The 15,488-nt window shown below is 39.3% G+C and overlaps 1 protein-coding gene across 1 annotated transcript in view; it reads right to left on the reverse strand.

Annotated features, from left to right (window-relative positions):
* The window catches only part of N6AMT1 (N-6 adenine-specific DNA methyltransferase 1), a 349,821-nt gene that overhangs the window by 198,866 nt on the left and 135,467 nt on the right, over positions 1 to 15,488 (reverse strand). The window lies entirely within an intron of this gene.

Below are 15,488 nucleotides of genomic sequence, written 5' to 3' on the forward strand. Positions count from 1 at the left end.
TGACCCCAGCCATTAAGGCCATTCATCTTTAACTGTTAGGCTTGGATCATGCAAATGGCATCTGGTAGCTGCAAGGGTTGCTGTGGGTACTGAATGCTTTATTGTTCTGAGGCTATCAAAGAAAATAGCCATGGGACATATAGATCATGGACTACCACACAGACATAAAAAGGAACAAGATCATGTCCTTTGCAGAAACACGGATGGAACTGGAGGCTCTTATCCTCAGCAAACTAACACAGGAATAGAAAACCAAATACCACATGTTCTCACTAGTAAGTGGGAGCTAAATAATGAGAACTCATGGACACAAAGAGGGAAATAGCAGATACTGAGGCCTACTTGAGGGTGGGGGCTGGGAAGAGGGAGAGGTTCAGAAGAGAAAAAACTATCTGATACTATACTTAGTACCTGGGTAATTAAATAATCTGTATACCAAACTCCTGAGTCACGAGTTTACCTTTATAACAAACCTGCACATGTACTCCTGAACCTAAAATAAAAATTAAAATATTTCTCAAAAATAAATTAACAATTAAAAAAAAGAAAATAATGAGACAGTAAGTAGATCCTGGCAAAAACCGTCCCCAGAGTGTTCTTTTAAATTTGCACTACAGATGTAATCCAAGTTGAGTAAAATAGAAAAGCAGGGATTTGCTGTTCCTGAAAGTCATTCGTGGTTAATTGCCTAACACTTTTATCTGCAGTGTCTGTGGAAGGCTAGTAGAACCCTAAGTAGTTTTTCATTCTCTGACTACTCAACTAGAAAGGCATAAGAGGCAACTCACTCTATGATATTTCACTGTTTGGCTTCTCCTGTTCTTTCGCACTTATCCACTAATTTATGATTTCTTCTTCAAGAATGAAACAAGAGTCTCTATTTATTATGATTCCTGCCATGTATGAGGCTTGAGCTGGGTATTTTACATATATTATTTCATATGATAATCACCTTTCCAAACTCTTCAACCATATAAATGCATTACAGAGAGCTATTTTAGATAGACATGGTTATAAACACGTAAACTATATAAAATCATATTTTAGAACCATTCTGTTTCATGCTTTTAGAATATCTTACTATATGCCATAAATTAAAAACAGTAAATTATAAACCAAACAGTTGTATGGGGTTTTTTTTTTTTTGGTCTTGCAGTTCTAGCTGAAGGAATACTGCACTTTAACTCACATGCTAATTAATTTTATTCGCAAATTTTGAATTACAAAATGGGTAGAGTCACAGACTCTAATTGGTATTAAAATAATTGGTCTTAAAGATAATTAAAAATAATTTATATTTTTTCAACATCAATTTTCCCAAGACAATAACCGAAGCATACATACAGTAGCCACTATTGGTAAAAAATGTATTCCTCATTTATGGAAAAAGTGCAAATAAAGAATAATTGCTGTTTATAAGCATAATTCCAATGACTGCTGCCAGTGGGAGGCACAGTGATTCTGTGTTAGATTCCTAAGAGCTTACAAGATGGAACCTTGTGGTGTGCGCATTTAGTGGTGCAACACTGTCATCTGGTGGTCAATATGAAGTATTTCAGATTTTGAGAAATGTCTTTCTAGTCTCCTTTCACATACTTACTCCCCAGAGAATCTGATTTGTACACATAGACATCATAGAATCTGCTTGTTATTTAAACAAGCAGATGGATGTTGTATGAGGTTGTTCCACGAGTTCACTGCCTTAGACCCGGACGAGAGGGGCCCTGCTCTGGCCCCGCCAGTTAGAGGGCTCAGTTCTGACCTCCCCTGTCTGCACCCCTCTCCACAATCAAGAAGTCCTCAGACCCAAGAAAGTGCCCATCCAAAGCCAAGCCCTTTTCTTCCCTTTACCTGCCCTCTATTTCACCTCACCAGCAGTTCCACTTCCCTGCATCTTGATGAATGCTCTAATGCTCTCACGTTGCCTGAGGTTTTATGAATAATAGCGGGCTGCCACTTCCCAGATATCATTTGCATTTGAGCAGCTTCCCGACATATGACACGCCCCTTCCCAACAATAATGATGATGAAAGGAATTTTGAAGATGCAAAAACAGGCCCATGGGATAATTTTCTCACCCCCTTCAAATCCCACCCTAGCATGTATACAAAAACACAAGCATTTTCCAAACCTTAGCTCTCAGCTGCCACCTTCAGGACGATTTCAGTAACTGCAGGTACTGCAGCTGCTTAGCTAAAAAATACTAACACGCCCAGAAAGAGAAATCTGGCTGAATCTTGAAATAGAGCCAGGTGAGAAAGAAGTGGTTGACATTTAGTTGATGGTATTCTGCAAAATCTTGTAACATATTTTATTGGATACTCTATCAAATAATAGAATAATAACAATAGCTAACACCATATATCATGTAGATATGTGTAAGTAATAAAAACTGATAAAACGTTTTGTTTCATATGTATAACAAAACTATATGAATATAAAAATATGTATACATCCTACAGTAACAACAGCTGATACTTATTTGGAGCTTTTTCTGTGGCAGGCAGTATTCTGTATACTTCATCACTGTAAATACGTTTACATGTTTTGAAATGTCTCAATAACAACATGAGGTACATACTACTCTTACTATGTTCCTTGCCCTTGGGGGACTCCTGTCTTTGCAGTGAGTCAGAAGATAATGAGAAAGCATAGACATAGTATTGCCCTGCATTCATTCAACAAATATCACTAAGCACTGAGAATGCAGAGATCAGTAAGACAAGCAAGGTCTTCACTCACAACATTGCGTGCAGGTAGGGAGGAGAGCAACAGAAAATAAATATTTTTAAAGGAATATATGAGTGATAAATGTGGCTTATAAAATGTGTAACTATACTGGAAATCAAAATAGGGTGGCGTGATAGAAAGTGACTGATAAGCTATCTTACATTGAGTGGTCCAAGAAGAGGTGATATTAAAGTAGGGCCAATCTAAAAAAAAAGAAAAAAAAAAAAAAACTATCTATATGATAATCTATGGAGAACATATGAAGAGCTAGTACTAAAACTTTGAGAGGGGAAGCATTTCAACATACTTGAAGAACACAAATAAGGCCACTGCCAGGGGTGAAGAAGGGAAGGGAGAGGGTGGAAGAGGGAAGGCTGAGAGTCAAACACAGCCACAGCATGGAGGGCTTGATAAGCCAGGGCTGTGCAGTGAGGTTTTTTACCACCTGGGAAGAGAAGTTCTTAAAAGGCTCTGAGCCTATCGAAAAGATCACTCCGGCTGCTCCATGGAGACAGGAATTTATGGAGCAGAGAACGTAGAAGCAAGATACCCAGTTAGAAATCACATGCAATAGAGGCTCAAGAGACACCGCCTTTCACTAGTAGCAATGGAAATGGACAGATCTAGAAGATCCAGGTATGTTGTGGCCATGGAGTGTACAGGTGTACCTGATGTTTTCAATGTGGAACAGAAGGGAAAACATGAACTGAAAGTCATGCTTAGATATGGGAATTGCTATGACCTGGGAGGAGAAAGTTTCTGGGTGGAGAGAAGCAAATCTAGAGTTGTCCTACAAGGCCCAGCTGGAGGAACCCATTCTGTCTTCCTGTTTGACCGTAGTCCAGCTATTGGACCTCACAGAGCCCTAATGTACTTATCTGTAAAAATGCAGCAGCAGGTTCCTGCCAGATCAGCTTCTCCGAGTCTTGTGGGATTTAATTGAAGTTGACACAGAATGACTTTAAAACCTTCCAAGTCAATGGTTAATGATGAAAATACATATGAAAATTAATTGGGTGATCCTGTGCAGAAAAAAAAAAAATTGTTCTGTTCAACCCTCAAAGGAAATGTCCAGAAGTGAAGATGAAGTTATCTTTCAGAGTTACAATACTCCTACACAACTACCTGTTTAAAATGGACTTTCATGTTATAAAATCCTGAAAATGTTGGAGTCAAAATTCCTCTAGATAAATGTGGTACATATATACCATGGAATAGTATGCAGCCATAAAAAGAGAACAAAATCTTATCCTTTGCACCAACGTGGATAGGAAATCTTATCCTAGAAGCAGGGAGCACTGCAATTGAAGGCTAAGAGGACAGGCTCTCAGACAATTTAACTGATCGGTCTGCAAGAAATTAAAATGAACATAACCAGAGAGAGATAGTGTATCTCTTATTAGCACATCAGAGGAGTGTCTATGGCTGTGTAATGTTGACATTCTCTTGTCAACATGGATGCAGCTGGAGGCATTATCCTAAGTGAATTAACACAGGAACAGAAAACCAAATAACACATATTCTCACTTATAAGTGGGAGCTCAGCATTGCATATGCATGAACATAAAGATGGAAACGATGCTGAGGACTACCAGAGTGGGGAGAGAGAGACAGGAGCAAGGGCTGAAAAGCTACCTATTGGCTATCATGCTCACTACCTGGGTGACAGGATCATTCGAACCCCAAGTCTCAGCATCACGCAATACACCCATGTAGCAAACCTGCACATGTGCCACCTGAATCTAAAATGAACATTGAAAAATATAAAATAAACATTGAAATTATTTTTAAAACAGAAGTATAAGAATATAAATTAACAATGATATTCACCTTTTACTATACCTTGGTAAAAAAATAATTATGAGTTCAGTTTAAAAAGTCCTCCAGATAACAGAAGTATCATTCTGCTTTTAAATAAACATGGTAGACTGGAGTAAGTTCTTTTTCATTTGGCAGTGACATTGCTCTTTACTCAAGTTTCCATCAAGTATTGAACCACTTGTGCTTGATTCTTTCCCTCAAGTTACTGTTGAAGATTCTGTGAGGTTTGGGGATTATTGCTGTGATATCTGGGTTTTCTAAAGAAAATTCCTGGAAACCAAAAGGATTTGGGACAAAGCACACATGAACAGGAAACAGAGACATGGAAATAAATATTCCTTCTTCTGGGAAAACACGCACCATTATCAATTATATGGAGCTAACCTTCATTTTAAAAATCGGTTCCTCTTTCCACTGTCAGAGAGAGATTACAAAGATTGGTAATATTCCTGCCCTGTTCCTTAGAACTTTTAGAGAATTTCCATTTTCTACTTTGCTTTCTCCAAAGACTTGGAGGCCAGCTAAACTATTCATATTACCAAACTCACGACGATATGTGTCCCACCAACTGACCCATATTTGAGCAAATGGATCTAGATGCTTGATACATCTTGTTGTCCAATAAACATCGCACACTTTATGATCTGGGTTTAACATGTTATCAAACCTTGGAGACAGGGCTCCTTAGATCCCAGAAGCAGAGTTAATTTAGCTAACCAGTGGTGAGCTGCATTCTGCTGTACGAGTTTGCTCTACCTCCTAAGGTAGCTATAATATTGTACGAGATTCCAGCCTTGGCCAAGAGAGTGGACTACCTTCCCTTTATGATTTCCTGGAACCCTAAAACTTTATGAGACTATGAATATGACTAGGAACAAGATGATGATTTTCTTCTCAGTAGGGAAAATCATTATATATACATCTATATCTTTATAATCCTAATAGCACAACTTATATTGTTACTATGTTATATGGGCCAAGCACTGTTCCATGCTCAAATTAACTCATTTAATTCTCATAAGAACTTATGTGGTAAATACTATTATTATCCCATTTTTAGAGGAGGAGATTGACGTAGAGAAAGTTGAAATGATTACCTCAAAGTCAGAGGATCCAAAGTACCTGCCCATCTTACGATAATTTGAAAGTATGAACTTGTTTTCTGCCATGAAGGACACACAGCCAGAATTCCACACAAAATTCCTAACAGCCCTGTCACTTTTTTAAATGTGCAAGAATCCAATCAAGAAGTGTGAAGACTGAGATTGTTCAGCACTTGGTGACCTTGAACTTGATCGTCAGAGTATGATCCTGTAAAAGGCAATCTGTTTTAACATGGTCTTTGCTCACAGCACAGGAGGACAGCAATTTCAGGAGCAGGGTGAGCACTGCAGTTGAAGGCTAAGAGGACATGGCTCTCGGCCAATGTAACAGATCAGTCTGTAAGAAATTAAAATTGACATAACCAGAGAGAGATAGGGTATCTCTTATGAGAACATCAGAGGAGTGTCTATAGCTGTGTAATGTTGACATTCACTTCCAAAAATTGGTATATTTTCTAAAAGGACAGCAAACTGTGGATTGACATGCCAAAACCACTAGTTGAGAAATAAAATAATCCATTATTAAGTCAATTGTTTTGTCATTGCTATTTTCACCAATCTAATAGAACAGGCCAATGCTTTTACAAGAAGTAGACAAGTCACTCATCTTGAAGTTTAGGACTAATAGCCAAGTAAATACTTCTGAAACACACAGAGGGAAGACTAACCAACAGTATTCACAACACAGTGAATAAATATACTGATAAATGTAGAAACCCAGGCATATATTAGGTTAAATTAAGAAAAAAGAAGCACATGAATATCCTATAGAATGAGATTTGAGGAGAAAAATCTTCTAAATCTGAAATTAGTTTCTCTCGTCATATTTAATTTTTAGCTGTAAGATAATCTACTCTAAGACCACTGTGTAGAACATCCCAGTGCAGACATAATTTAATAGACTAATTTAATAACTTCAGAAATAACCGTAGATGTCAACTAGGCCAAACCCATTTCATAGAGTAGAAAACAAAGTCTCAGCCGGGAGCGGTGACTCATGCATGTAATCCCAACACTTCGGGAGGCCGAGGCAGGCAGATCACTTGAGGCCAGGAATTCTAGAACAGTCTGGCCAACATGGTGAAGCTCCATCTCTACTAAAAAAACATATAAAAATTAGCTGGATGTGGTGACGCACAGTTGTAATCCCAGCTACTTGGGAGGCTGAGGCAGGAGAATCGCTTGAACCCAGGAGGTAGAGGTTGCGGTGAACAGAGATTGCGCCACTGCACTCCAGCCTGGGTGACAGAGCGAGACTCCATCTCAAAAAAAAAAAAGAAAGAAAAGAAAAGGAAAATAAAGTCTCAGAGAAGTTAAGCAATATTCCCAGGCTCATACAGTTCATTAGTGACAGAGTCAACTCTAGAACCTGGTTCAGTCTTTCACAAAAATGAAGGAAAGAATTTTTGGCAACAGAAATGCAGTGGGGCCTAAAATATTATGATACAGAACCTTTCAGCCATCTCTTCTCCACTCTCCATGTTCTGAAACTTCAGAGAGCATTAAGATACATTAGTTCATTTTCATGACACAGAGAGATCCTAAGTTACTCTCCACCTAATACTTCTAAGGGGTGTGGGCTTCTATCAAATGCATGAATTCTTGAATGATCTTGAAAAGAACCCACTATCATTTTGAATGTTGCTTGAAAACATATCTACTGTTCAAAGGAACTTTGTTGAGCTTAGAATTGAAACAGAGCAAGATTAACGTCAGAGCACGTATCACATGCAAATTAAAAACTCCACTGTGGGTTATTCCAGAAGTAGACTAGAATTTTTTTCATTTTCTTTTTGAAATCATGTGTCTAAAACCAGCAGTTAGTTAAGGGCAGAAGAGATGTTGCAAATGAAGATTTAGACAGAAAAATTTCAAAGCCAATTTTTAACCTCTATATTTTGTTCAGAACCACCATAAGCAAAAGTTGTTTTTTTTTTGTTTGTTTTTTTTTTTTTTTTTGGAGACAGAATTTCGCTCTTGTTGCCCAGGCTGGAGTACAATTGCATGATCTTGGCTCACTGCAACCTCTGCCTCCTGGGTTCAAACGATTCTCCTGCCTCAGCCTCCCGAGTAGCTGGGATTATACGCATATGCCACTATGCCCAGCTAATTTTGTATTTTTAGATCACTCCCGACCTCAGGTGATCCACCCACCTCAGCCTCCCAAAGTGCTGGGATTACAGGCATGAGCCACCATGCCTGGCCAAGATTTATTTTTAAAAAAAGAAAAACAAATGTTGGTTTTATAGACAAGAAATTGGGAAATAATAAACTGAACAGAACATAAAACCCTTTCACTGTCTAAAAACAATTGGATTAGTCTCTGGTTCCAACTTAAGTCTTAAAATCTCTAAAATTAAAATATCATGTGTAAGTCATGAAACCAGTTTTTTATGTACATTTTCTCAATTCCTGTTTGCCAGTAAATAGACTAATTGTCCCCAAAGCAAACAAAGTCCAATCTTACAGAGCTAAACAAACAGAAAATTAAAATAACTGGAAGGAGCATTATCATCTGGTTATCTGGTCATCATAATAACCAGAGAGTGAATCAACTGATTCCAGGATAGTCCAAAGGACCAAACAAACAGCTGTTGTTCCAGTTAATAGCACCTCACTTGACTCAGCACATCAGAAAGTCCTTCTAAGACGTTTCTAATCTAGGTATGTGAGCCTGGCTTCCAACATATCTCAGAGACGTAGAAATGTCCTATGATAATCTTGATGCTTCTTCCATAGTCATGTCTCAAATATTATAATTCTTGCAATATAGTATATGTTTTCTTCCTCTGTCATAAAAAAAATAGAAATGTTTCAATGTTATCTAAAGGCAGACCCTTCCAGCTGTGGATACTGAGTGCCCACACACAGTGAACAGAGCCCTGGATTAGTCATCAGGAGAACAGGGACCACTCTCAACTCAGTCTTTTCCCAGCCTTGTGTCCTTAGCAAGTCTCTGCACCACATGTCCTCATCTGATGGGTGCAGAAATGAGAGAGAAAGGGATAAAGCCAGCTCTGCATGTCTCTTGTAAAGCAGAAGCACTGTAAAATGTAAGGTATTGTTCTTACAATGCAAAGGGTGAAGCCAGGAGCACCCCATTGTCATGGCACAGACAGCCCATGGCAGAGGCCCATGGGGATGTGGGGCAGGTATCAACGGATGACTTGTGTGCACAGTGAGCCCATCCTTCTCCATTCGTGCTTGGCATCATGAATCATGAATGGTTCCTCTTACCCCTGCAGAACAATTATTGTTAAGTTCTGCAGTCCCTGCTATGGAAATGAGGCTGTGGTGATGCCCTCTTAAGATGGCTCTTAACCAAGAATGGTTCTTCAGGGTTAAGAAGTAGAAGGTACACTTTGGGAGGCCAAGATGGGCAAAGCACTTAAGGTCAGGAGTTGGAGACCAGCCTGGCCAACATGGTGAAACCCCATCTCCACTAAAAATACAAAAATTAACCAGGCATGGTGGCGTGTACCTGTAATCCCAGCTACTTGGGAGGCGGAGGAAGGAGAATTGCTCAAATCCAGGAGGCGGAAGTTGTAGTGAGCTGAGATTGCACCACTGCACTCCAGCCTGGGCAACACAGTGAGACTCTGTCTCAAAAAAAAAAAAAAGTAGAAGGTAACTCACATGTCTACATTTTTCCAGAATCCTTAGTGCCTGCAATACTAGAGCATGTGCTTTCTTGCATATGGCCAGAATAGATCATCTGGCACGTCCCAGGGTTCACATCTAACTCCCAGGGTCATTATGGGAGCAGAAGGATTGACATTCTCAATCACCATTGGAGAAAGAATGCCCCTAAAGAGAAAATAATGCCCAATACATCATAAATCCTACATCAGCTTTTAAGGCAGATGATTTGAATTCTCAGCAGTAACTTCATCTCCAAGGGGAGCCACTTACAAATCTCAGAGTTCGCCATATACGGTAATGTGAAGAGAAACACCTTTCACAAAACAGCACTATTTTGGAAAAAGAATTCATTCTGCTTAGTTTTATGAAATTCTTTTCTATAACCTACCTATCTACTATTTTTGTCTAGACAGAGATTTGGTCCTTTCAAACACACGTGCACACGCAATGCCCTCCTGTCTCCTTTTTTGGGATGCTCCTCCGGCTAAAAAGGCAGTGGAATTCCAAAGGTTACTAAATATATTCTGGCTTTTTCATGGCGTGCAATCATAAAATAGTGCTCTCTTTTCATCTCTTTTTGTCTTTTTAGGTAAAAGTATTTTTTCGGGAAGGAACTTTCTAAGATCATTCAGTACGTGTTTGGAGTGGAGCCCTGTTCACTTTCATTTCTACAAATCTCATACCAGAAAGATCTAATGCAGCCCCACTCCTATGTGTAGCTTCCACCAGTATCAATGCCAGAGAGGCTCAAGGGCCCCCTCGCGCAGTTGAATATATAACCTTCTGAGTCCACAGCTTCACTTCCCCGAGTGAAGAGAAGAATGGAAGTGGAGAAAAGAATGGAAATTCAATCGGTACCAGCAGACTGTCAGTTCCTCCAGTAGCAAACAATAAATGCATCTGAGGAAGTTCTGGTGAACTAATCAAAAGGGGGGGCTTTGTTCTGAACTTGGCGGAGCCTACCTCGTGCCTTGTAAATGTCAGTGTGTGTACGTGTGAGCGTCTGACATTACTCAGCAGCACATATCAAAGGCCAGGAATTTGGCAGAGCTGGGCTGATTACAATGCCTAAAAATATTCTGTTTTATCAAAATCTATTCTGATGCCTTTTAGCATGTGGGCAAAATGCTAGAGCAGCAGGCTCTTTAGGAAGCGGAAATTCTAAGAGGTGTTCCAAATATCCAAAACGACACAACCTCATTGTGTAAGAAGTAACCCTTCAGCTTAAATTCTTGTTGTTTGTCTATTTTTATCTCAACAGAGTTTTTTTTTTTTTTTTTTTTTGTAAACCATGTAAGGCAATGATCTCTCCTTTGTAAATATTTATAAAATGTAATATAATTTATTCAACAAATAATTATTGAGAGCCTGTTATACACAAGGCACTTTGTTGGGCTTAACAGGAACTCTAAGGTCAAATAAATAATTGTTCTTATTTTTAATGTGCCTGCAATAAGCAAAGTGTTAAGACCTTTCCTGAGAATGAGCTGCTCTGGACAAGGCAAACCATGATCCAGGCTTTAGAAGAGGCAAGAAACAAGAGCTAGGGAGAAAGGGACAAGGAAGGAATTAATTTTCTGCTAAGGACTGCCAAAGGCTTCTTGAGGATTGTGGCATTTTGATGTGGGCCCTTCAGAGTAGATAGAAATGGCCAAGCAGAGCTGAGGAGTGCTCTAGGCAGAGAGAGCAGCGTGGGTGTGTGCAGAGATGGGAAGTCCAGGGCAGTAGAAGAATTCGTGTGAGGTTTTCAGGTCTTCATCGTCACCAGGGATAGGATTTTTCCAAAATGAGAAGGCTAATGGCACCTAGAAAATGCACTACAGTGCGGTAGACTCTAAACAAAAGGGAGGATATCATTTCTGTGAAATTGCCAAAGCCACAAGAGTGATGAATTAGGCTGGAGGGAGGCAAGGCTTAATCCTCATTTGTTGAACATGTTAAAAATATGTGTGTCCATCACAATACATGTACACATGAACACACTCTAGGCACACCACCTTATAGCAAGTCTTCCTTTTTCAGCAAGTGACGTACTCTTGGTCCTGGGTTTTAGTTTAGGTATCTCCCACCCGTTACAGATTGACCAAGAAGCTGCAATTCATGTTTCTACCGTAGAGTTTGTGGGAGTAAATACAAGAGGCGTGCTATCTATCTTCGGTAATAAGAGATCTGGAAGGCTTGCTCAGGAATCACCTTTATGTTTACCTGTAAATTGACTTACTTAAAGAATAATTGTCTAGCAATTGTGAGGAAGACTGCTTGCCAAGTTATGACACTACCAGATAGAGACAGCTAGGCGCTATTGCCTAGCCATTCAACAGTTACTCAGTGGTCACTGTCTACACAGGTATAAGGCAATGAAAATTGTGCCTGAGAGATGCCTAATAAGATGGAAATAAGAGCAACACCATTTTTGTGTGTGAGAGAACAGGACTGATCAATCTACTGATGGATTTCAGTCTTTCTCCTATACCCAAATGCCTATATGCATATACCCTTATACCGATATGCACGAAACAGAGAAGAGCTAGAAATAAAGGATATATTCCAGCACAGAAGGTATATTGAACCAAACATTAAAATATATATGTGAGCCCAGTTTTTACATTTCTAAGGTCAGAATTGTAGCAACTGAAGTCAAGTAACTTCTGATCATCGGCACAGTTTTCATGAGTGTTCTCCATAACTCCATAACTCAAGAAGATAGACACAAGGCCAGTTCTGGCATTTGGTTCATTACCAGTGGCCATAGATATACTTTGTTCCTCTGAGCAACAGGTGAGTTGTTCAACCATGCATTCCCTATGAACTGTGCATCTGTTACCCTAGGGCCACCTAATATCACAACCAACTGACCTTAGCCAACAGCACCACTGGTGGCTAAACCACTTAGTGGTTTAACTTCTAATCTCTTCCTCACTGCACCTTCCTACAGAGGCAGATCATGCACATACCATGTGTCCAGTTTTTCTGTCTTTCCCCACCCTCTAGCCATTTACTGTCACTTCAGGCAGCCTTTTCTCACTTCACTCTCTAATTCATTCCACGTAGAAAATGATCTCAGGAAAATCTCCATCCATTCCAACCATAAACCAAAAATTTATTTATTTTATTCTTTAGCTCCTATTTGAGTCTCACCTTGTATTGTAAAACACATTAAATATGTATACTTTCACTTGATTCTCCAAACAACCTTGTGAGCTAGATATCACTTACCACAATTTACAGAGAAGACAAGTGCCTGTGCCAGAGAGTTCAGCTAGTAAGTGAAAGAACAGGCTTACAAACCAAGGCCTCTTGATTCCCAAACACTTTGTCCTTCTAGGGTGAAACAATAGTACCAATGGTTCATCTACTATAAATTAGAAAGGAGAATTTTTACATTTTGACATGAAATTAACATTAAAAAAACTTCCAATAGCAATATCCTGTAAAACTACTCGGAAGTCTCCTTCAGCATCTAGATAATGTTCTGACTTAGATAGGTTTTTCTCAAGACGGGTGTCTAAGATTGATGTACTCAATGCTATTTTCTACTTATGGGAAATAAAATTCACTTAATAACTTTTTTCTATCATTCATTGCAAATACAATATTTTAGTTTTGTCATGTTTTACATGGAATAGCCTGAATAGTTAGTATTGCTTTGAATTCCATTATACATACAGCTATTCTTGCATCAATTTATTCAGCAACTGCCTATTAAATATTTTCTACAGTAAAGATGCTGTACCATACAGTATTAGGAATATCAAATTATGCCAGCACACTCTAAGTTGATCTATTTATAAGGTGTCATCCATGCTTAATTCAGGTATCATGTAAGTGATTCAAACTAAATGACAGGAATGAAGAGAACCCAGTTATGGTTAAATTGCTTAAACAAATAATAAAACCAGTTGGCACATTTTTAAGTATTTATAAGAATATTTTATACCATGGGAGCAGAATGGAGGAAAAGATGGAAGGGAAACAAATTTTAGTTTGTTTCCTTAAAGAAATATATGTTAGATTTTCTCATTCCTGCCTGCCCCATTCCTCCATCTGCTCAACAGAATCAATGATAGCAGCAGCCGAGATCCCAGTGGACCCTCTGGCCAAAGGCAGCTGCATATGCAGAGTGAGCCCAGGTGAAACCAACAAAGGAACTCCCCTGCCATATAGAGATGTGTTAGTTTTAAATTGTTTAATTTAAATTTGTTGTTTAAATTTGTTGTTAAATCACTGTTGTTAAATCTGCAGATGAGGAGTTGCAGGGTAGTTTGTTACACAACAATCAACAGCAGATACAACAAAACAGAGGAAATTCCCTAGAGACTGTAGGGCCAGAAGAAAGGATTGAGTTGGTCAGGTGCCTTAGGGCAAGAGAGTGGAAAACACTATTGACTAGGATAAGCACAGCTGTAAGGCCAAGAGGGGGTTTCCATGAAGGAGTGTGAGGAGGGCATTCTGGGACAGCAGAAACAGAGTTTGTTCAGGAGCTTTTCCTGGGTATAAGAGAGAGACTGCAAGCAGAGGAAATACAGCAGATGTGGCTATGCATTATTAATTTATTTCTCCATTCCATCATTTTCTCAGTAAACTGAAGAAAGATCTCAATTGCTTTCAAGTGTTTATTATTAATGAAAATTCGCTTTGAGATTCATTTTAAATATGCATTCTCAGTAATTCTTTTTACTTTAGGGGCAGAGGAAGTATAATGGATGATTTTCCTCTCAACCATATGAAAGAGTTGGACAAACAAACTAAGTAAGATTCTAAGAAGAAAGAAGATTAAATACAGCTAGATTGTGGTCCTAAGACAAAAAATGAAGGAGCTAAGGCATGCAGACTGGCTGGTCAGTTATTTCCTGACACCTTAGTATTCTAGGGTAGATGGAAGACTGAACAGGAGGTCAAGAAAACAACAGAACAGGAAAGGTAGGAGCCATGATTAAGAATGAGTTGCTCTGTGTAATCAGGTTGGGCGGGACAAAAACAGAAAGTCAATTTTTGGATTTGAGAACTAGAAATTAAGAGGCAAATATGATCATAGCAAAGGAGTAAAAATAGAAAGGAATCTGGAAAAGACAAAAAGGAAGTTGGCCACAACACTAACTCATCCATCACAGAGAACCAGAGGGGTTGGCAGCAGATGAGGGAAAGGAAATGCGTGTGGCAGTGAGGAGTTCAGCAACTGGCACAAGAGAGAACTATGAAGTTGGAGAAAACTAAGTTAGGAAGGGCAACGAGCAGAAGAGAAGATGACTAAGAAGAGAAATTCTTAATAGTAAGGCAACAGGAATAAAACCAATGTGCCTTTCATAATATCAGTGTTGCGTTGTATTAACTTCTTTGGAACACTTCCCATGAAACCCAATCCTCGGGCATGAAAATAACATGTCAAACCTCCCCATGACAGGTTACCTAAAAATAACCTCCAGGTACCAGGGGAAGCTGGTGAATAGGCTGGAGTTCAGTGATCTGTGGATCCAGATAGGCTTTTTAGATCCAGAAAGTACACAATCCAGCAATTCATTTCAAGTTAGAGAAGCATGTACGCCTGCCGCGAGCCCTCTCCAGGGCTACTGATGTCTGCTGCACTCTCACTCCTGGTAGTCAGCTGAGTAGCCTGGTATAGCTGGTTTTCAAAATGCAATTGTTGCAATAAATGGATAGGTGCCCTCTCATGTCCCTTTGAGCTCCAAAGTCCTAGGATCAGGGCTAGCTTTCTGGGCATGCAATCTATGCATTTGCACAAGGCTCTGTGCTCCAGTGGGTCCTGCATTTGGTTTAACGCTCAGCTTCTACCATCTTAAAATTCTTGACAGTTTATTAGCAAGATCCCAGCATTTTCATCTTGCACTGTGCCCAAGAGCATGGGAGCCCACCTCTTGCATCAGTGTGACCTGGATGTGAGACATGGAATCAAAGGAGCTCATTTTGGAGCTTTAAGATTTGACTCACTGGATTTCAGACTTGCATGGGGCCTGTAGTCCCTTTGTTTTGGCCAATTTCTCCCATTTGGAACAGCTGTATTTCCAATACCTGTACCCCCATTGTCTCTAAAATGTAACTAATTTGCTTTTGATTTTACAGGCTCATAGGCAGAAGGGACTTGCCTTGTCTTTGATATGACTTTGGACTGTGGACTTTTGAGTTAATGCTAAAATTAGTTAAGACTTTGTGGGACTGTTGAGAAGGCATGATTGA

This window comes from Papio anubis, chromosome 4, assembly GCF_008728515.1.
Source record: "Papio anubis isolate 15944 chromosome 4, Panubis1.0, whole genome shotgun sequence".
NCBI classification, from domain to species: domain Eukaryota; kingdom Metazoa; phylum Chordata; class Mammalia; order Primates; family Cercopithecidae; genus Papio; species Papio anubis.